This window comes from Rhipicephalus microplus, chromosome 6, assembly GCF_043290135.1.
Source record: "Rhipicephalus microplus isolate Deutch F79 chromosome 6, USDA_Rmic, whole genome shotgun sequence".
In the NCBI taxonomy this organism is placed as follows: Eukaryota; Metazoa; Arthropoda; class Arachnida; order Ixodida; family Ixodidae; genus Rhipicephalus; species Rhipicephalus microplus.
In genome coordinates, this window is record NC_134705.1 from 110,619,543 (window position 1) to 110,643,643 (window position 24,101).

A 24,101-nucleotide genomic window follows, 5' to 3' on the forward strand; every position below is an offset into this window, starting at 1 on the left:
GCCTATGTGCAAGTCATTATATTTGGCAAAGTTTCAGAAACGAACGGCCAGAAATCATGAAGCTATTCAGTTGCTGTGAGCATCATCTCTGCATTGCCGTGCTCTTGACAAATTTTACATTCGTAGTACCTCAAGATGTAAGTAAATTATATCGCGATTTGGCGACGTACAATCTGAGGGAACGCACTTCATAGAGCTGAAGCCGTAAACTAATTTTAGTACACCTTGAAATTACAGCTTCACTGAACTTACAACTGCACTGGTACCGGGGTAGCTATGAATACTATAATGTGGATGTGCATGCGGCACTAAATGCCAGCCCAAATGGCGGACCACTTCCGCACGCCCCCTCCCCGTTTTTGGCTCTCAAACAAAAGATTGAGTATTCACCTATTGTTGAAGTGCAATATAAGCTGCAACGTCAATATCTAGCTTACATTACCACGCATGAAATTAGGAATATTCGAAAAAAAAAAACGTTCGAGTTTCGGGTTTTTGTTATTTGGCCTCTCGTCAGCATGTCCCGCTTCAATCGCTCAGCATGCCTTTATGTCTGTCGCAATGGGCTTTCGAGCACTTTTCCTTTCCAACTTTCGCAAGCGTTACATTTTGATCTTGATTTTAGTGTAAACTACACGTCGGCAGTGGTGGCATCAATACGAGTGATACGAAAGGTGGCACAATCAGAGATCATGGCCTCATGGCCTAATCATGGTATGTCACTGCGACCTCGTTACACGTGTATGCATCGCACAGTCAGGTTTTTCTAGACTACAGAGCAATTGAAACACCAGGCAAGATCTAGAAGTCTTGAAATATTCCCAACACTGGTGGCTGTGTGGAACCTTGTGACGTGCGTAAAGCTTTAGATGGGGAAGGCGGACGCTACGAGGATCGCTAAATGGACTGACAACGATAAGAAATACCGCACGTTTAATCCCGAGCCTAACAGCAGTCTTGGAAGTGGCTCTCATTGTGGCAATTCTACTTAAGCACTTAGTACTCACATTAAAATCGTTGCAGTTTATTTCCTGTGACTGTGCCATTCACACAAAATAAATGCCTACAATTGTCGCCTGAAAGAAAGAAGACTAACTGCACTGTCTTTTTTTCTTGCAGTAAGTCTCTTTTTGTGCAGTAAGTCTCCAAAAAAAGCAACAGCAGTGAAATAATGGTTTCCCTGCTTTCAATTACAATTAGGAGGTAAAGTTAGCCACAAACATGTGATTTATTCACCTTTCCGTCGAATAATATATGCGGGTACTCGAAGTCAACAACATTTGAGAAATGAAACAATGCGACATACAAGTATTGTTTTACAATACTGCTCAATTTTTTTTTGCAGTTTGATTCAGCCATGCTTCCGTACGTTGTTTCCGGCTTCAGAAATCTGCTAAGTAAAGCACACCTAATTTTCGTAAATCCCAGTGCAAAATTTGAGCTTGCAGGAATACTTGCATATTATTTGAAAAAGTTAAACTGGCATTGGTGTAACTGAACAAGTGGAACGTTCTTTATTAAGAAAAAAAACGCTTATGAGGATGTGCCTCCGCACGACGGTGTGCAAAATAACATCGTCACTGCAGAAAGTTTGTAATGTTGTTGGGACAGCCATTTTGTTTTCATCGTCAGTGGATTTACCGGTCAATCATTCGCAGACCAAGTTAAAAGAGCAGTTACAAGCGGAAGCACACCAGTTTAGTGCTTTACCAGGACAACAGTTTCTGTAATGCAGCTTGCCAGTCATAGCTGATACTATGCGTCAGTGACACTTTTCAAAAATAAAACATACCACCTTAAGGAACCCAAGCGACCTGCCTAGAAACACTCTCAAACACATTTTCGAATTTTTGGAGGCTTCTACACTTCATGATTTTTCGGGCGTGTCACGACTTTTAAACAGGAATCTATCAGAAATGTTAAGCCGAACGTAAATGGCATCACCAGAAGAAGGTATAACAAAAGATTGAAGATAACATTTTCATCAATACGTTGGAAAGGTGACACAACGCTGCAGCAGATTCCCTTCACACAAATCATCTTTCAGGCAAACTGTAAAAGATCATGGTAATTAGCGACTATAAAACAAGGCAATGTGATGCGATTTCCACTCTTTATAAGGCTGACTACATAATCCCTGTTTCGCAAGAAAGCATAGTTGCGCAGGTGCAGCCCTGTTCTATATTGTACAGGGCAACAACACCGGGTGCGCAGGCCGCGTGCCTGTATTTTGCGGTCCTCGGAACTCAGCCGTCTTCCTCAGAAAGAAGGAAAAGAATTTGTCAACCCTTCGGCACGGTCCTAAACGTCAGGCATCGCCGTTCCTCACAGTTCATACGCTGCATTGAAATTACCCGTTCAAATCATTGGACCTAGTACCACAAAGATTTCACCTTCGAACAGGGAGGCTTTCGGATCATACGAAGCAATTGTGGTAAGTGTGCGACGGTAATTAGGATATTGTATGCCCAGGATCTTCAAACATGAATCTGAAACTATTTTGAGCGTTTCTTTTTCCTGGTTAAGTACTGATGACATACTACTTAGAAAGAGTCGGTTAGGGAAATCAATTGCTGCGCATTGTCTGCGAGGCTAACCTTGCCTGTGGAAACATTATTGCCACGGCCTCTATGTTCCCACCAAATATCGTATAAAAATAACGCAAGTGCCTCGGTAGTATGGGGCGTATATCAGGCCTATCATGGTGAAAATGGCTTCTATGTTATCAACACAGTCAGTGGAGCATCGCGAAAACTAACTTGAACGTATTGATAAGCTTTGCCATCTAGTTATTTCAGCACAGATCATTTCCCATATCTGTTGCTTAAAACTCGGTAATTCCAAACTGGCTTTCGCGATGCAGCACAGCGACGAAGCTATCATTTTGTGTTAAGAATATAGGTACCCCCAAAGAATACGTATATCAAATACTGCAACAGTTGGTTCCGCACTTGAATGTTATAGGGGGGGGGGGGGTACTTTATGATTGTGATCTCGCAAATGCAAGTTTTCTGACGAGTGATGACCCTTGCCCAGGCTCCTTAATGCCCATGAAAGTTTCGGATACGCCAATGTCATATAACGCCACAGAAGTGAAAATTTCAAGGTTAAACGCGGATATGCTACAAATCGCTTGTTTTTTACCTTTGGTAAAGGGCAAAATACATATGGTGGCAATGACCGATGAATTCTGTTTAAGCCTTTCTTTGGCCAATTTAGATAGCAGAGTTGGTAGAAGGGTAGTGTACTGCAAATATTCACAGAAGTGTAAGATTATGCTACTGGTACATTTAGGGCAGAAAAACTGGACGCGGGGTCTACAATATGAAGGTTATGTAATAAAATTCTTTTCAATAGAATATCATGGACAATAATTTTGCAACAAACGAGTAATAATGGAAAGATCCGGAACCATCTTACTGCAGCCACTAGGTGGTCTGTGTTCTTCCACCAGTCAATGTACCCAAGGATCATGCTGCGTCAGGAGGGGTCAGCGCTATCCTTTTTGCCTACCATCTCCGAGAATCGGTGATAGCTGCACCGTGTTACTCTACCAAAACATTTATTCACATGCCTGCCCATGCGGACTTGGAGGTAAGCTGAATCATTAGCAGCTTCTGCGGAGTACTCTGCTTTCTTAGAGCAGAAGTTGCGGAGCTGTTGTAGCTTGTTTATATTTTAGTTGTAATTGGCACTTACGTAGCAGAGCTATCTTGTCAGTAGAGTCAATGCGTTAACTCGAAAATGAATAACTTCTATACAATGTAAGTTTGAACGCACACGCTGTGGTTACTACGATTTCGATACGATAACACAGTCCATTCCACGGTAACATGTCCGCTTTGTGGCACATGCGATTTTGCCCCACTAACCACGTATATTTAGCCTATAGATGACGATTTCAATCGGTATTAGCTGCCTGGCATTCCCTTGATTTCTAGGGCACTGAAAAACGAAGGGAGACAGTAGGCGAGGGACATACGCTTCTTTAAAGCAAAGCAAGAATACATAGCACGCTAGTATGATTCATCATTGCTGTAGTATTTGCCAACTGCCACAGTGTTCAGGCACTCTGCAAACAAATTTGCCAGTCGACTCAATTTCTTTGAAAACTTGAAGAACACATCATGGCGAATTCATCAAGAACAACCTATCTTGATGGCTGAAGAAGGCACTAATGGAGCAGTATACCCTTGTTAATAAATAAATAACGGCTTGAGAAAACGCATTCGGAAAAGCGTTGTGGATCCCTCCTTCAAAGGAATCGGTAAAACAAGAAGCAAAACGTGTCCTTGCAGAAGCCATTTAATGTTTACTGTACAGTTATATAAGATACCTTACGCTATGTATATTCGTGTCTGACAGCTGTATACTACAGCAGTGTTAGAGAGGATGCATTCACGTTGACGCTCAGTGATACTTCGTCATGCCGATGACTGCCGTCCATGAATAATGATTGATTGATGGCTAAACGTTCTTTGTGGTCATGTGTGCCTTTGGCAGCTGTACTAGTTAACGGTAAGAAAGCAACAAAAAAACACGCAGTTGAACAGCGGTTAAAAATATCATAGTTGAAATCAAGAAGAAGAAATGGGCATGGGATGGGCCCGTAGCACATAAGCAGGATAAGCGCTCGTCATTGAAGGTAACTGACTGGATTTGCAGAGAAGGCAAACGCACGAAGGGGAGACAGAAAGTAAGGAGGTTCATGAGAATTAAAAGTTCACAGGTACGACGTGGCAGTAGAAAGTACGAGACCTGGTCGATTGGTGGATCATGGAAGATGCATTTTCTTTGCTTTGGGCGTAGTCAAGCTGATGATGATGACAACACGAAAAAGAAACGTGTCCTCGCACAGGTAGTTGGCATTCTTTGTGCATTGTTTTGCTACAAGGGCGAAGAAATTACCGTCTCGGTAACAACTTGCCATGTCGCGCAAAAAACGACACGCAGCTCGAAACTTGCAGCTCACACCTCGCGCAGAAAACACGCACTAACTAAGTGATCACACACCGGACGAGCACGGTCAAATATCTGTGACAATTCTTACATTGTGTGTGAGCAGCGTTCTCCTTTCGTAAGCTGGGCCGCGCCAACCGACAAATTGACGTTCGTGCTTTCTTTAACTACTCTAACTTTAAAGTGAACATTCGGTGGAATCACAACAAGTGCGAATCATCCGAATCCAGGGGAATATAGGCGCGCTCGCGAGTGAGCTACCAGGCTAGAGAACATCTGTGCACACTTTGACCACGACTTGTAGAGGCGCACGTACTTCGGGGTGGCACGGCACGACTACCTTTAGAGCGTGCTCGCCCAACGCGCGCCCGTCGTGCCACATTCCATGTGATTACTGAATCATGCTGAAGTTTGCGGCCTCTGAGGATCACCAGCGGTATATGGTGTATATAAAGGCTCGCTGTAACGGGATGTAGAAGTGCCGTTCTGCGGCTTGGTGGTTAGCGTTTAGCTCTAAAGTGGACTTTCCCGCAATGGGACCTTCCCTTCTTGTTGTGGGGCAAAGTTCCTTAGATTGACTTCCTGTTAAAGAGTTGTAGAATGGGTGCTGTGTGGCTTGGGGGTTAGCGTTGTGCTCTGAGGAGTGCAAGATCGCTGGTTCAACGCCCCGCAGTGGGACCTTCCCTTCTTGTTGTTGAGCGAAGTTCCATATGGTGTGAGCTTGTCCGCCGTCACCTCATCGTAGCCACCGCTAGTCTGCGGAGTGCCCACTGGATGGCGCTATGGCGCTCGAACTGCTACTACTCAGTTTGCACTATATATCGCTCCACTCCGATGCGTGCTCTCGTGAGATAGAAGACTGCGTTCGTTCTTAAGTAAAATGCGCTCGCTCTTGGCGCGCTTCTTCTTGCACCGGCAGTCTGTGTGCGTCGAGTATGAACGATGAGGACAAGTGGGTGGAGTTGATTGATATTTATGTGGGGTCTAACGTCCCAAAACTACGATATGATTATAAGAGACGCCGTACTTTAGGGCTCCGGATATCTCGACCACCTCAGATTCTTTAACGCGCACCCAAGTCTGAACACACGGGCCAACAGCATTTTTGCCTCCATCAAAAAAAAAGGAATGGAGTAGACGGCTCGGAAAGCGGGTGCAGCGCTTGCTCGCCGTTTTTTAAATGATGAATGACTGCGAAGATTTATGCAGGCCTCGCGGTTTACTGATGTTCCTTTGGAGCTTCGCCCACTCATCCCCACTCCTTGGACATGCCATGATTTTTTTCTTTGCAGCCGGTTAGTAAATGGTTTATCCGTGACGGGAATATGTCACGGTGCTGTGCTTGGCCCCGCCATAAACACTTTCCTGTTAAAAAAAGAGTGTGACATCCAGAAGAACGTGACTAATTGGACGCCAATCTTGGGTTAAGGTCGCTTAGTCGCGGCATGTCTGAGAGATTGAATACCACAACACGAGCAGAGTGAAAAGCAACGCGTCTCGGGACGTCCCTTTGGTCAGCCGCGATTAATTGCCGAGTGAGTGGGGTACACGGAGTTAAAGCCAGGCGAAACCGGTAGAGTCTCTGAGGAATTGTTCACATTGATGGATTTCATGAGCGCCGCTAACACTTGAGGTAATGTCACCACTAGTTGGTGTGTTAACGCGTTGAATAAACTGCACTTCTCCTAGTAGGAACGTCCCAAATGGGGCACACCCTTGAAAACGACGTGTTCAAGGAACTAATCGTGGTAGTCACAGTCTTGTTTAATTACGGCACTTTACGAAAACCAATGTAAGAGGAGAGTGGTAGGCATAAAAGACCTATTTTTAACACCTACAAATTATGTGACCGTGGCGCATCTGACAGCGTGCCCGGAATCGGTCGTCGCTGACCCAGAGGTCACGGGTTTGGCTCCCGCTGATGAAACCTTTGTATTCTGAGTGTGCGTATCTTTTCAACGTCATTTTCGTGACAGAACCCTACTGAAACGTTCCGTAAGATGCGGAGACCTCACATACGGAATTATTGGAATATGGAAGACGTATGATGCGGACTCCGCATAAGACGTATGATGCGGGCTCCGCATAAGACGTATGATGGGGACTCCGCATCTTATGGAAAGACGTATCATGCGGAAATTACTGAAATGTGTGCATGTTACGTCTGAATCTAGTGCAAAGCAATATAATGTGTAAATTGAATAGACGTCCACATCTTGAGTACATGCAATACTGTGTACAAATTACAATATTTATTAAATGTGCATGATGAGGGATTGAATCATTGGCATCTAGCTTACTAATTGTTGTGATGCAGAAGCAAAATTACCTTTTAAATAAAATACATTACAAAACTACTAAATTAACATGCTAGCGATCATAAATGGTGTTTACATTGCAACACATTAATGCAGTGTTCTATGCAAGACTTAAAGAACTTATAAAGTTATTATTATCAATAGAGAAGCAATAATATACACATCAGCCCTGCTACAATCAATATGTTTTTTTATTTGTCTGTATGCTCCAGCTGTGAATAGTGACATTGCAGTTTGATCGTACACAAATGAGGTGACTGCACCGCAATTTCACGAGCTCCACCTAAGCCACAGGATGGTGGCACAATGTAACAGCAATTTTTAGAACGAAATGTTTAAACATAAATAATAATCATAGCACTGTGAAAGTGTGGCGCTGTGTTTATCTCATGAATGCCTTGTGGAGATGGGCGAAATGCTGCTTGAGGCTCCGGCACCACTGTAAATTTCGAAGGTCACTGCGATAGAACTTATGTGTCCTTCATAGGCACCTGGAAATGAAAATAATTGGCACAAATAATGTCAGAGACACATGTTAGCACAATAGTTTACATGCACAAGAAATATAACACACAGAATGAAACTGAAAATTTAAGGCACACAATCCTTCATGTTATGCATATGTGAATAATAGAAGGAATGAGTGAATAAATTAGTTCCGCCACATCAAATAAAAACAGCATGCTTATCACAGTGAAAATAACTAGGTTGTCACGATTAGATAATCGATTATTATGTCCTTATGAAATTATGATTTAAACGCTTCCTGCACAGTAAAACTTTAGGAACTGCAAGTGAAAGCTCTCAGTGTTCATTTAATAGTGTGTGCATGTACATCTGCTGCCTTTATACTATACAGTTTGTGCACAAAATTGGCATCTTGAACAATTTTGAGAGTTAAACCTAAGCAACTTATGAAGGTTAAAATCACCATGAAAGCAAGCAGGACCAGGCAGGTGCCATTAAAAATCTGTGCAAGCCAGATAACTATAACCGAACTGCACACATATAGGGGAGCAAGAGTAACAGAAATTCGGCTGCTGACATGCATGTCGCGGTATCAAACCCCGGCTCCATTTCCGATGGAGGCGCAGAAATGCTGTGGGCACGTGTGCTCAGATTTGGGTGTACGTTAAAGAACCCCAAGTGGTCGAAGTTTCCAGTGCCCTCTACTACGGTGTCTCTCATAATCATATAGTGGTTTTCGGACGTGAAACCCCACATATAAATAAAGAATAACAGACATAAACTGCCAACAGAAAAGTTGGTTGCATGTGCTATCTGTAAGTGCTTACACCTTACTACATACAGCATGCTCATTCCATTTTAAATACCGATATTGAAAATAACTGCTCTGTTAGGAATGTAAAAGGTAAGGTAGAACTGAACGACTCCTCAAAAAGTGACCCTATTATGACATCACGTTTTCTTATAACAAAATTGACTAAGACTCTCAAATATCATTATGCAAGGAAAAAATCTTCAAAAGAACAATCAAGTTTGAAGTCATAATTATTTATATGTCTCCTATGACTATAACCAAGAAATCGACCTCAACATGGCTAATGTTAGTTTTTAAGGCCTATGTTCACTAGACAATGAACTATACCACAAAAAGCACAGTGTTCAGGCAAAGCACCACACAAAAAAAGAAAGCAGTCCTTTTTGTTATTACCTACAATGCCTTTAAAATGGTATTTTTACCTCTACTTTCCGCTTTTTATCTAAGTAACTGGTGTGAAACAAGTTAGCTGAAAATGCACTGTGCCTCCAAAACCTGTTGGTTGAATCTGAATTTTAAAAAAATGGTGAAGCTTGCACTAAATTAGGCTCCACAAGCCTTGGAACAGTGAGACTACATGACTCTTATGACTACTTTAGTTACTTGTGTTTTGTTTCTGGGCCTAAGCATAAAGACAAGGGCTTAACTGAATTGCTGCTAACAAACAAATGCTTTCAAAATTGCCCGAGCGTCAAAGGATGCTCAGCCATTTGTTGTTGTTTGCACTGGGCTTTTCTACACCAAACATACAAACCATACTGCCTGACGACCATCACAGATGTATAGTTTAAAAAATGATGGTAATTTACTCTTCTGAAAATAGTTATTTGCAGAAATGTTTTGAAGAGAAAAGAGTAGTGGTCACGTGGGTACCTTCGGAATTTCGCAGAATGTCGTGCGGGTGTTATTTGTGAGAAAAATTTCAAAGTACCGCTTTTTCTTGCCACATCAAATTTGATCTACATATTAAGTAAAGATGCTTCTTAAAGTATTTGAAGTCAAGTAACATTAGTGCAATTTTTCTGCTACATAGGCTTTGAAGAATTCCGCCAAACTGTTTATCGTTTGCATTTGTTGTATGGCAATACTGCATTTTGTATGAATATTTGAGCCACAAATACTCACTGCACAGAAGTTATACTTTACGAAAAAAAATAATGTTAGGTCCAGATTACAAATATTACTATATAATCGTTTTTGTCCACATTGAGATGCAATTTGAGCTGTGTGTTTGTCTAATTGAAAATTACTTTTATATGTAAGTTGAAAGCAAATAAACAGTTCTTGTTACATGGCAAGTGTTATCATTACAAATTTTGTTTAAATGAGGAAAAGGATTTTTGAAGTCTCCTATTGAGGGCCATGGGGAACTTCGGAACGGAAGCTGTCGTACATCAAATGCAGAAAACAGCCATCATAAGAAAACTTCAAAAATTCATTTATACTTTAAGACAAAGTGTAATCATATAACTTGCCATATAAAGAGAACTACTTCCTTGCTTTTGATGTGGCGAAAAAATTGCACTAATATTACTGAGCTTCATGCACTACACACAAGCACCTTTACTTAATACCAAGACCGAATTTGGTGTAGAAGAGGCAGTATTTTTGAAACACTTTACTTTTTACAAACAACACCCAGACGACATCCTGGGAAGTCCAGAAGGCACCAACGTGGCCTAATATTTTGTTCTCTGCGATATACTTTAGCATTTTGCTGTTTTCAGAAAAATACAGTAAACGAGCACAATATTTTTTTTTTCAAAACACATTTAGGACGGTTGGCAAAATGGCTGGGATGTTTGATGCGTAATTGCCTCACTGCCAGCATTTATTCTTCCGAAGCTCAAGCTATCACCTCTCTGTTACTGCCTCCCTCACATACAATGCCTGCATAGGAAAGAAAAAGAAAGGCAGGTCCGACAAAGTTCACAAGGCAAGATATTTTCATGTTGGATAAATTCATTACCATAAACAGCAGCAAAATAACATTCATTTTGAGTAGTCCAAGACAAGCTATATACCAGCATACTAAGAGCCAAGCACAAACTTTTCAATTGAACATGTGTGGTGATAGACAGGAAGCACTTATTGCAAGACTGATCAGTCTGTAATTAACTAAATGAAGTACAATGCACTGTTCAATCCAACACCACATAGGCATCTTTGCTATAGCAAAGCCATGTGTTATTGATTCATGCACTAGATGGGACAATGCAAATGTAACAAAAAAGGTGAAAAAATAAAACAAGGGAAAAAAAGATGAAAAGGGGGGATGCAAAGTAGGAGCAGTGTAGCACTACTTTTACTTTGCATTCCCCTTTTCTTTCTTCTTTTTTCTTCTTTTCTATCATTTATCTTTTTTTTTGCTTCCCTTACCCCCAACCTCCAACAGGAGAACACTTTGTATCAGCGCAACCTAACTTGAAAAGAAGCAAGGGCTGCACTCTTCTGCGTTATAGGTTTTTTTTTTTTTTCAGACAAACATTTCCAACAGGCACACACGCCTATACCAATAGATGATGTCATTACTGACCCCATTTAAACTAACACGCCAAGGATGACAAGGTGACTTCTAAAAATAGGTCCTCCTATCGCAACATCGGCCAGCCTGTCTGAAGCACTTCTACTGTTCACCCTGATTACCCCACTAGATGTTTCCATCTGTCGACTCACATCTTCATTTTGGATAACACTAAGACGAGCTTACATTGATGAATACGCACGAAAGTTTAGTGATGTATCATGTATCAGATTAAGCAACTCTGTTAAAAAATTATTGATAGCTTGCTTCCAGGCTTTTTATACTGTAGCCTGAAACTTCGTAATGTCTTCTATGCACATGAACCAGATTGACAACGTAATGCACAACATGCTTAAGATTACTGCGAGGAACAAGATAACGACAAAACGACCAGCCACCCAAAATTTTCGCTGTACATGTTTATAAAATGTTCATGTACCCCAAACGAGGTGCTTATGATACAAGCCGAAAAAACCTACAAGTAGGGCCTTGGAGTCTTCTGGAAGTAGACGTGTTGCATTTTTTCTGTAGAGGGCTTTACACCCATAAGTGAGGAACAAAACTCCTGTATAATGAAGAATGTTGGCAGCTATCAGTTATAGAAAAACCTAATGCAGCTAATCTTCCCCGACACATCTGTACATTTAGAGAGGTGACGTAGCTTCTGTGATTCTGGCAGTAACTCCAACAGGACCAGTGCGAAAATTGGCACTACTTGGCTAGACAAATGTCCAAACATGCCTGCCCGACTCCCTCTAGCCATCCTGGCTGAATCTGACACATGATTTCTTAACTGCTGGCTGGACAAAAACAAAACCACTGAAGCACTCACAATACACAGCGTGAAGTTCCTCTGGAGTGGTCAACTTTGTCTTCTGCGATGAAAGAGCAGCACAGTGTACTGATAAGGCACTCCTTGCAATGGTTTTCAATGCCACACAGTGACCTTGCTGTTCCTGTCGAAGAGAGCTTCGGGAGCTTGGAGGGTGCTTGCTCTTTTCTGGGGGCTGCTGCCGCTCCTCGTTTTCTGCTCAAGGTCAACCTGCATAAAGATGTAGACGAGGCTTTAAGAGTTGTATATAATGATATACAAATTTTCGCTGAACACACATTTCCTCGTGGCACACTGAGGAATTTCTTATAAAACTTAAGGCCTCGCATATGCAAACATTTACAATCGATCCGAAGATGCACTCGACTCCAAAGAAGCAAGTTTGTTATGTAGTGTATATAAAGAAAGGTCATCTACAGTTGCACACGAAAACGACATTTTACACGATCCTGTTTATTTACATGGTCCATTTTATTTTATTTACACGGTACATTTTACACGGTCCTGTTTTACACGATCTGGTCTGCATGAACTCTTGAACCGGGCACCATATAGGTTGAAAGACACACACAGACTTTGAGACAAACCTAGTTTCCCGTGGAGCATCCTCTTGCACTATAACAACAGATCTCAATCTAGTTAGTTGGTCAGAACGAGGTGAAAACAGCTCGCACTTGAAAAGCACGGGCAGAAGGAATGACGCCTGCACCCTGTGCTTTCTGTACATTCTCGTTGAGGGTGCAGTTTTCACCTTATCCTTATGCAATTTCGCATTTATAACATTGTTCACTGTATAATCTTTGTGGCGTTAACGTGTGTGATACCATCATGTGTATCCCATGTAATTTATAAAAATAGAATACAAGATAGCTTGATTCAAAAATAACAAAGTGCACCCAGCGCCATGTCCTGTAGCCATTCTTTAGGCAAGTGGCAGAATGATTTATTCTTCAAAACATATCTTACTTGTAACCACTACAAGAGCTAACTCGTACACTGGCACATTCTGTTTGCCTCTTCAGATTATAAGGTACCTTTTTTACACCAGAAAATCTTCAAGAAGAATAGAAGTGTTGTAATTGTGAAGAAAGAAAAGTAGAAGGAAAAAAAGATATTGATTGATTTGTGGGGTTTAACGTCCCAAAACCACCATATGATTATGAGAGACGCCGTAGTGGAGGGCTCCGGAAATTTTGACCACCTGGGGTTCTTTAATGTGCACCCAAATCTGAGTACACGGGCCTACAACATTTCCGCCTCCATCGGAAATGCAGCCGCCACAGCCGGGATTCGAACCCACGACCTGCGGGTCAGCAGCCGAGTACCTTAGCCACTAGACCACCGTGGCGAGGCAGGAAAAAAAAAAGATAACCTGCCCTGTACAGGGACCGAGCCTGCGAACTTCGAATAACATGTCCGATGCTCTATCAACTGAGCTACCATGGCGGCTATCCCTCTTCCATTTTGTACGGTATATATGTGCATTTATACTTGGAAGAGTCAGTCAGTGCTGCCTGTTACCATTATGGCGAGTGTGGGACACCTTTTTTTTTGCCTACTGGCAATTACATTACGATTGCAATTACGTTACGATTACTTCCAATATCCCTATACTTCTTTGGCAGCATTATGCATCTGTCCGTTCTCCGAAAATCTGCTAGTCACAAGAGGAGGCAATAGTTCGCCCTCCCACCTAAGTGCATGTACTTCAATACATGCACAACTGATCAAAAAAAAAAAAGTCACACACCGCTAAGATTACCGAGATTCACTGTTTCAGATTCATGAGTAAAGGAAAGAACTATAAATTTAAGGGTTTGTTGTCTTTGCTGAACACATTATAATGAGAACTAGCAGACAATGATGCCAAACAAACTATAGGTGATGTTATCAAAAATAACTTTCACAAAATTGTGAAAAGAAAAGTGAACGAAAACGTAACTTGGCGGCAAGTTACTAATGGGTTGACATTTTTTGACAATTGAATTGACATTACTTTTTATAACATCCCTACATTTTCCTGAGTAATGTTGTCGGGTAATTCTCATTATTAGAGTGGTGAGTAGGCTGACAAAGAAAGTATATGGCATTGATACTTCTTTTGAACACCTAAAAGTTTGAGGAACTTAAAAGAGTGGAAGCTACTTTGAGTAGACCCGAATATTTAGTTGGAGCGAAAAAAAAAACGTACACACATTTTTACCAGGCTTTTTAACCTATTTTGAGACATAAAAGTGTATACTGCCAGTAATGTTAAGTACCATTACTTTTGTCACACTATGCACTGTAGCAGGTGTAGTTAGAGTGGTGATAGTGAAGGATTAATCAAGCACGCCACCAACTGCGTTCACATCAATGGTCGCGTATTTTAAAAATAAACCTGCTGTATAGTAAAAAAAATTTTAGAGCATTTATGATTTTTTCCAGATCAAGTTGAACCGACTGGGTAAGCAAACCATTTGCATAAAATCAAAAGGCATAAAGTGATTCATGTATTATAACTATGTGAACAATTTCAGCAATGCAGGGCAAAGTGACAACAGTTCTATCAAAAACCCCTCTCATTATAACATGCATGAAAAGCACGACACCAGAATATTTTATAGTGCATGTAATATCGAGACTACTAGACTGTCTATTGACCTTTTAAAAGAAGGGTATCTCCTTCACATTCAAGGGGCAACCACTTAGCCTTTTCCTGAGCTTTTCTGTGAATATTTCCTGAATTTCAGATATCATTAGGATTGATTTAGAGTAAACAGATTTTGCTTACGCATTGAAACCTAGTTCTGTATGTAACTGCAATTATGGGTGCCAAACCATCTCCAATTAATTTTTAACATTTCACTTATTTTTTAACTGCAGCAGCACAACTAGCTATGGGTGCCCAAAAAGTAGCAAGAAACAATACCTTTACCTCTTTGAGCCTTTTGGAAGTGTTCAGCTTCTCAGTGCTCACCTTACAACATTTTTTTAAAAATACGTGTTTGTATGCCCACTGCTCTTGCTCCTTGTACAGTGAGGAGGAGCACATGGCAAGAAGAGACAAGAAAGAAGCATAGCGAAAAAAAGCGAAATAAGCGAGGACCTCTTTTATATCGTACAATGTGTGTAACATTACTATTGCGACCACATATAGACAAATTATCACGGCTATGTATCCATTGTAGAGTCACACACAGCTGCAACACCACGACTAAATTTCAACCTTGTGTTGGTTTAGGATCCCTTTATAGTGGCAAGCTAATGATATCTGCATTTGTTTGGCACATACTAAGATGCAGTGAAATGTGATATGGTAATCTCATTTAGAATGCACGTCATGTGGCTTCATTGTATATGTGGCCACAAGTAACTCTGGTTGCAAAGCAATATGGCAGAGCCTAAACAGACGTCACCGACCACTCCAATCTGAACTTGCCTTTGCTACTTGCCCATTATCATCCCAGCAAAAAATGAATAATTGAATCTGCTACAGATAAGTGCTAGATTATGCTAAGGACCAAGTATGAAGGGTGTTTTGTCATTATTGAGATCAGTTATTTGTTCAAGAACACTTGCTGTCAAACACAAATACATTGCTGTCGAAGCATCAAGACTCAAATATGAAGCAAAAAGAAGTGTCTCTTTAAAAATTACAGGCCACAAGGCAAGATAAATATTTGATATACTTGGGATGTAAGGCACGCACAAGAGGTGCTGCCATATTATACTTTTCCTTGTGTTGAAACCTGCTTGCTTTACTCACCCAACACATCTGTAAAGATGCCGTAAAAACACCAAGGAGCTGATGCAGCAAGGTTGAACACATGTCCAGGGATTCCACCATTCCTAAGCAGCCCTACAGCCTCCACAGTCCTGCAACCATTTGTAAGATAAATATAGTTCTACCCAAAGTTCTTGGTTTACAGACACACATGCAAGACGCATAACCACTCTATAGGAAGTTTGCATGATAATGCGCTGGGTAGCAAAACGGATGCCAATATCAAGTATCCCGGCCTGCCGCTTCTTTCTTTCCGTTCTTAATTAATCAATCCATGGTTATTAAATGTTCCCCCAATGTGAAGTGTGCTGGCAGTCCGGTGAAGAATTGCAATGTATTTAGAACACAGTCCAATTCATGGCAAGTAAGCATGCAATAGCGTTTTGTCAGCTCTTCGAGAAAAGAGCATGAAGTTTAGCTAAAACCCATGTTTTTTATAAACACCATTCAATTTGATATAAAAGTTGTGAGCATTATGTAAAGGAACACGGATTCATGTTTAATCAACGATTTCTTATAATGTACTGATATGAATGCAACTAACTGAATATGAAACGATCAATTTTGCTCGAGAATTTAGAGTTATGAACACTATCGCACTTGCCTGCTGCATCTTGTCCAAAACAGCGGCAAGATAGGCTAGTTTGTGTAGGTGAGTAGTAATGAGCAGTGCAAAGTAACAACAAGCACCACCAGTAACAACAGTATGCGGCAAGCACAGACTGCCAACTGTATACATTATTACACAAAAGTTCGCCTGAATATCAGTCAGACAACTTGTGCAAATGAAGGTCCAGTTGGGCATGAACAAGTTACGAAATCAACAATGCCTGCTTTCACTAACAGGACCCTCATTCACATAAAGTATGCAGCGATAGGCCCCTACCGAGGTACGTCACAGCATGATGTCACTGGCACATGTAAAAGGTGTGGCTGGAAAAACACTCCCGCTGGTGGCTCAGCCCAGTACAGTCGTGTGGTGTTTGGGGCAAGTTTTAATTTTTCAAAGCTTACACTTCACGTTACAATGTCGACATTAGCTGTAGTATGTGTCAGCAAACATCCAGCTGTGTGGTAAAATATTTGCCATGCTGTCTGTTTATCTTGAAGAAGTGAACACACGTGGTGGCCTGTGCGAGCGACAGCGGCATAGTCTTCAAAAATGTGCACTGTTGATTGCGGCATGTAGTGTGCATTGAAAGATATTGAGAATATCGGTTCAACTGAAAATACTGAGTGTGGTGTGTGCAGTGTCAATAACAATGTGTCTTGTTTACGAAGACTAGCACTCATGGCAGGGACCGGTCGATGAAAAAACTTGATTCGACATTTTAGTCAAAGTAAATATGCACTTGACGTGACCATCTGCGAGTGGGTACATCTCGGTGTTTGCGCTGTGTGCAGAAAAAAATTGCAAGGTAACCGGGCTAGAAGATACCATTTGCTGAAGCTGCATGTATGAATCGCCCCGACGAGTACGCAAGCTCAATAAAGGTATAACTCGTTTTATCGAAGGCCTCATATTTCTTCATGTAATAAGCAGAGATTCTTGTTTCACATATACTCAGTACCTTTACCGCTCGATATTCATGAAGTGACAATGCAAACAACAAGTTTGTGTGTTAGGTCCTAAGGGAGCAATGTAAATATGCAAATAAGTTGTACGTGTCGGATGCAGCGATGTAGCTGCACAAAAGATTACGTATATATTAGGCTACAGGTTTAGAATCGCATACATCTCGGTGGTCTATCAGGAACGTCACAAACAACTTCCTTGCCAACCAGCCCTTGCACAGAGGGAGGGAATGGCTGGCACGGTGCTCGAAGTGACGTCACACTATTTGCAAACATAGAGAGGTTTCTTACTTAAGCAACATTTTGCACAATATATTTTTTTAGATGCAAGACTGTACTCATCCACATTGATCATACTGATGTCTTTTGTTGTTACTTTGTGCTGTGAGTTACTAGGCATTTAGTCACCATGATCTTTAAAAGCTAATTTCAGTGTTCTCTCTCATATTGATGACAACTTTGTTGTTGCATAAATTGGGCAAAAAAGCAACACAGAAAGGCTGTCACAATAAATACACCAACATGGGTATTCTCCTGCAAACAAAAGTCGGCACTGGTCCTGTCATTACCCGTCTTCCTTCTCTCTTTGCCTTGTTTGTGCTGAAACAGCCAAACACCTGATGAGTTAGATGAGAAATATTAACGCATCAAAACTAGAAGTGCTTGCATCAGCAACTACACAACAGCGTGATAACCGCACCCCTGCCACACAGCAGTGAAACATATTTTGAACATGCTGGCAGTGTATTATTTTATAAAAAGCAACTCTGGCAGATTACAAAATCTCACATTGTGCATGCAAGTTTTCTTCAAAGTCAGGCGTACAATGTAGGTGCTGGCCGGTACATTATTAGTTACAAGCAAAGGCGTCTTGCAGGTACACATGCAGATTGCACGAACACCTCTCTCTCTCTCTCTACACTAGGCACACACATTATATCTTTCAACAAGCACACGCCACTGTTTAGGGGCATAATAACGCTCTACCGTGAACGTATGCTAATCAACCCACTTAGGCGGTTGGCTAGGTGAATCGAGCCAAGTTACAAATTGTATCGCCCGCGAACGTAAACAAAATGCTGCTTTGCATGAAATGGCACTGCAGGCTTCGTTTAATCAACAACGTAGCAAGCGCCGTGTGCGTCTTCCTCATGACATTGCACATATGAAAAAATCGATCACCATACACATGCACGTTGCCGCAGTTGTCTCGAATTAGCTCCAGTAAGGCCGCGCCGACGCGCCATGGCTCTGCTGGCGTTAGCGTTGTCAAAGCGAATCGGCAACCGCACTCGCAAAGGCGCGTAAGGTTGCCGTTTCGCGACGCCTGGTTCGAGTGCAGCAACACACACTTGCACTGAGTGGCATACTTGGTCTACATAAAAAAGTGTCCCCCTTACCTTTAGTTTCTTTCACACTGTCCTGAGGGAAGCGACCACAGGTGTCAGCCGTCACCTCGGAGTCCTTCGAGCGCCCGCCCAACCCGCCGATTCCTTGGACGACTCGCACTTGATCCGCACTCGGACAACCGCGGGAATAGGGCGCAGTCTTAGCACATCACACGAACGAGGAACGGCGCTTCCTTGCGTAAATTTAACATTTCGTGCTCTCGTGTGTAGCAGCGCGAACACATGAGACACGCACCGAAACGGCATGCTCACAGAAACAAAGAAGACAAACAACATGTGGCTTTAGCTGTGAATGGATTTGACTTGGATAGCTGTGTGAGAAAAATAAAAAAAAAACACCTGTCGCTGCTATAAACTGAAAAAAAATGTCTGTTATCTGGCAAAATGACTTTAAAAGTGATAAACGGTTATTCAAAAAACAAGTTACAACTTATGAATATTTTCGCAGGTCTTTGTTTTGTTTTTGTTCTAGCAGACGACAGCCTCCTACTGCTTCTACGACAGACGTAGTGCGGTTTCACGTTCGGTGCGTGTCGCCGACGCAAAGCTCTACAGTAGTGATATCAGAGTTATCAATTCTCAATGAATCATAGGATGGCTACAAAGCAGTAACATTTTGACATAGTGCAGTACGCAATCTTTCAAGGTATGACATTTCTTTGCTCTGAAGCAAATCGAAGCAAGCCGGCCGGCGCAATCAGCTGATGTCACCGCTACGCGAGGCATGGTCGTGCGCAATAGCGCCGCGCCCCGCGCTCGCTTTGTCATCAAGCGAAAGAGCTACTAAGTGGAATACAGCTAGATGCAGGGATTAATGGCGTATCACTCTAATTCCCTGTGGTGGCCGACTCAATCGCAAGAGAGCCCCGGGAAACAACCTTCAACTGCTCAAGCTTGTGTGTGGGTGTAAAAATACTTGTTTTCATCCGCGGCGGTGCAGCAATCTATAGTTGGAAGACATGCGAAAAGCATGTGACGTATATACAATCCCAAAACATATGCACACAACAATAGATACGATCGCATATCGTACATAAATATACCAACACATAGCGTGTAAAAAGCAAATTTATATGCTTAACTTAAACACCAACTCACCTTTAGCGCGAGTAGCTTAGCAAGCTAACGCACTCAGTTCAAGTACGCGAGCACAAGTAAGTGGCGCAGGTTCGAGTCCCGCAAAGTTTAATTTTTTTTTTTCAACGTTTTCATTCTACTGCTATCTTTTCTAATGCCTTAGGTTCTAAAACAAAATAAAAGCAATATTGCGTTCAAGTACGTATGTGGGACCGTTTTTTTTGCGCAACAGTTATTATGATTTTTATTTTCATTATTAATTTTTTTTATTTATTTCATAATATAACAAAATTAAGGACTAAGGGGAACAATGGGTCTGATTGATTGTGAAGGGACTCGAGAAGTGAGAAAACTCAAACCAAACAATTTATTTGAGAAAAAAAACTGAGCATTTCACAGCCGGACCAGTTTCTTCAAGGGTAGGCCCTAGGTATGCGCGAGACTTGCTATATGACTCATCTCAAGCTGTGGCAGTTGAGGGAAGGCAATATCACCGAGAAGCAGTTCCAAAATATATTTTGGTTGATGTTTTTGATTCCTCCAAAATAAAGGCTGCACAATTGTGATCGAGCCAAACCAAGAATTGCGGGCACGAAGTCATCAGACAGAAAATGAATAATGTTGATTGTTTGAAAAATTGCCCTTAATAAAAGAAAGAGTTATGGAGTGCTACGTAGCTTAACTCGCAGTAGGAATTTTATGTATACATATAGATAGTTTAAAATGGACAATGTTGCACACACAGACATTGGTTAAATTTCTTTGCAGCACAGTTGAAGGATCTATGTAGAACTGAAGCATCAAGAGAAGCTCATGCGTCCTCACTTTATTGCGCTTTACATAGCTTGTATGCATCCATGCAGTCATGATATGATATATATTAAAGCATTTGTTTAACCTATAATCTTCTTATTCATTAAAGCTGGCCCATAAGTTGTGTCTTATGTAGCACTACAATTGAAGCGTAATCTGCATGGTGGTCTGAAACAATGCTTTTGACAATCTCAAAACGACCCAGCTCTATACACGACCATCCGTGCATCAGTGATAAGCACCATTATGTGTTTGTACATATCAGTTGTGCTCTCATACTTAATTATTTTTCTGACCACTTTCTCTGCCCCTACCTCGTTTCTGTCGTGAAGCTGTGGCAAGTTGTGTATAGCTGTATTTATATTGTAGGAGCATATACTATCAATAAAAAATTATTTTTAGGCGACATGCAATTAGTTTTTATAGATTTTCATTTCTTTTCTCGGTGCTCAGGAGAGCTAAGCTCATGGCCGATATTTTAAAATGACATTTCTCTTTGCCAATGTTAATGAGAACAGTTTCATTATTATTGACAAGTTCATTCACATTGAATTTAGTTCTCATTATTTTTGTTTCTACCAAAAAACGAGCCCTTGAAGTTATGCTTTTTTTGCTTGATTTGTTTTCGTGTGACAGCATGCAAGTAAAATGACAGTTATTGTCATTCCTTGTGAATCACACATTTTCCGTGTGACAGACTTTAGCACCTGGTCATCTACAGAAGTGTTATTCATTCTGGAAAAGGGCGAACAGCGGTGACTGACAACACAGACTAGGCTGCGTTATTCTTTTGTACTGTATATGTCACTGTGCATTCATTTATAAATTTATAGAGCTCGGATTTTCTGCTTAAAATGTGACAACAACTGTAGAGTTTCCACATTTTTGCAACAATCCACATGTCTTTCATACACTATTGCACATTTTCGTAAGCACCTTACAAAATCTGTATATTTCCGTAAGACCTTACATTCTGCATTTTCCTTACGAAAGCTTCCGTACACTCCATACACTTTCCTTATCCTTCCATCATGAACTCTCCGTATGCTCCATAAGTTTCCTTAACTTTCCTTATCCTTCCATATACTCCATAAAAAGCTTTCCATATATGCCATACATTTTCCTTATCTTTCCGTATACTCCATAAAAAGCTTTCCGTATACGCCATACAATTTCCTTATCCTTCCTTATACTCCATAAGAAGCTTTCCGTAAATGCCATACAACTTCCGTATATTTCCATAAAACTCCATATTTTTTCCGTATGTAGCATAAGGAAATGTTACGGAGTCCATATATTTTCCGTAAGATTTCATACGGAACGTTTCAGTAGGGAAATACGTCACTAAATATTTGGCGGACCCCGAGACAAAACACTTTCGTGTTAATACTAAACTGTTATATATATAGGAGCTGTATGAGCAACCATTTTTTTCGTAGAACGCACGGAGTATATATCACGCTCCCTCCTCACGGAGCGTTCACCATGTGCTGGCGTTGATGCCGGTTCTTGCCTGTGCTCTTCGGTGTGTACAAAACGCATATCACGTCGTACCGCTTTCTGGAGAAAGGAGGAGGGATAAAGGAGTTCTCTGGCATCTAGGTCTTGCTCGCTCTTACGGAAAAAGGAAGTCTGAGAGGTGCGCAAAGTGTGCTGCTGCTCACAGCATAAGCTCCGCCTGGCGGAATACGTGCGAAATAAAGATAGTTTTTTGTCTGCAAAGTTTATTGCGCACTCAAGTACGTAGTGCAGCTCTTCGATGTGTGTCTGTTCATAAGCTTCCTCAATCGTCTTCATATACACCATCACACCATCTATTCGAACAACCTGCGCCACAGATGTCACCGAGTTCCTCCTATACGATGTGGTTTTGCAACATGAAGCTCCACGACAGTTACTTGCATACCGCGGCCACACACTTCTATCGAAGGTCATAGCCGACGTCTTGCAGTCATGTCAAACAAGTAGAAACTCACTACGTTGTACCATCAACAGGCGAATGGACTCCCGGAGCAACTTGATAAAATACTTACAGACATGTCGGCGAAATCTGTTTCTTTGGGCCACTCTGATTGGCCCCTTGTTTACCGTAGGTGAAATTGCACACGTTTTCAACCATTAAACTTCTCGTTATTCCCTATTTTTTTCTGTTGTTCGGCCGAGAACCAACGCTGCCCCTCAATACACTCAAACCACTTCCCGCACTACCGACAAAGGAATATTCCCTTGACGCTGTCGCCCACGTTCCTATGCACGCGAAACCGCTCATACTCGGCTTCCAGCCTCTCAAGAGAACAACGTTGTTTCAAAGATCGACGGTTCGTTCTTTGAAGTAAAACCGAAATACAACAATAAACGAAGACGCAAGTGCTTTCTAGTGTCCCTGGTATAAAGACTGGTTAAATCCGTGTACTACGCATCATTCTAATGGTGGCAGTATGATCGCGGCGCCAGAGTTTCATCAAGTGAATTTGAAAAAACGTTAAAGAGACTGTAAGACAATATAAACGGAGTGGTAAATTTCGTGACAATCAAAGGGCCAACTTGCATATACACACTGCAGGCATAAGCATAGCTTCCTGTTCTGATGCTCTTTTAGCTCCCAACGTTCACCTATGCTTCTGTACCATTATTCTAGTTTTAAAATGAATCAGCGCTAATCGTGAAGCAAAACATATGTCCCTTCGATTTGGATGTTCTTAACTTTGGGTGTTCTTAACTGCCGAGGGTCATTGCCAGAAGCTGCCTAATTTGTCGGTTCACTGTCTGTACATTATTAAAAATGCTGATGCCTGCACAGCATAAATGAACAGTAACCACCTTGTTACTCTTGCTCATTATTTTGTTATGTTTGCTTGCAGCATGGTGCCACCCCCTGAGGCGTACTTGTGAACCAGTGCCGAGCTAATATTCGCCGCTCATGATTGCATCTCTTGCACAGAAAATGAATAAATACAATCAGCCATAACAATTTCTTGCGTATCGTCGTCTCCAATTTCGATGGATACATTCATATAACCATAGTCTATCAATACTAAGGGGTTGTTAGTTCAAAGCCCTGTCTGTTTATGCTTCACAACCCAGTATCCAACGCTGCGCACAGCTTAATCCTCTCCTATATCTGGGACGGATTTTTAATTTCAAGCAAGAACAGCGTTTAGTGAAGCAAACCTATTGTGCATATTCTTCCCATTAAACACTGATCTGTCTCAGAACACTCGAATAGGAACCATTGTTTAAAAGGCTACCAGTTAAGACAGTGTGAAATTCACGTGTCAAAACTCGTTTTTCTGCAAAACTCATCTGTTGTGTTACCTATATCTGCTCACAGCACGAGGGCTCATCAGTGGCTTCATAGTGTGTAAGAGCATTTTTTGTTTACTTGTAATATGCTTTGTTTAGTACATTTCGTTCGCTGTGGGCGTACGAAGATTATATTGAAAGTAATTTTTGTGTCACACCTTTGTTGCACGCTATCATACCATCTTCGCACGTTCGGGATACCGTTTTGGGCACTGCGGGTTTCATGACATGTTTCAAACGCTT

General features: G+C 41.5%; 1 long non-coding RNA gene across 1 annotated transcript; it reads left to right on the forward strand.

The window, feature by feature from the left end:
• LOC142764872 (uncharacterized) lies at nucleotides 1-23,518 on the forward strand. The gene is made up of 3 exons (XR_012883936.1): nucleotides 1-137; nucleotides 3,426-3,594; nucleotides 23,417-23,518. It is a non-coding gene; the product is annotated as an uncharacterized LOC142764872 (long non-coding RNA).
• The last annotated feature ends 583 nt before the right edge of the window (nucleotides 23,519-24,101 follow it).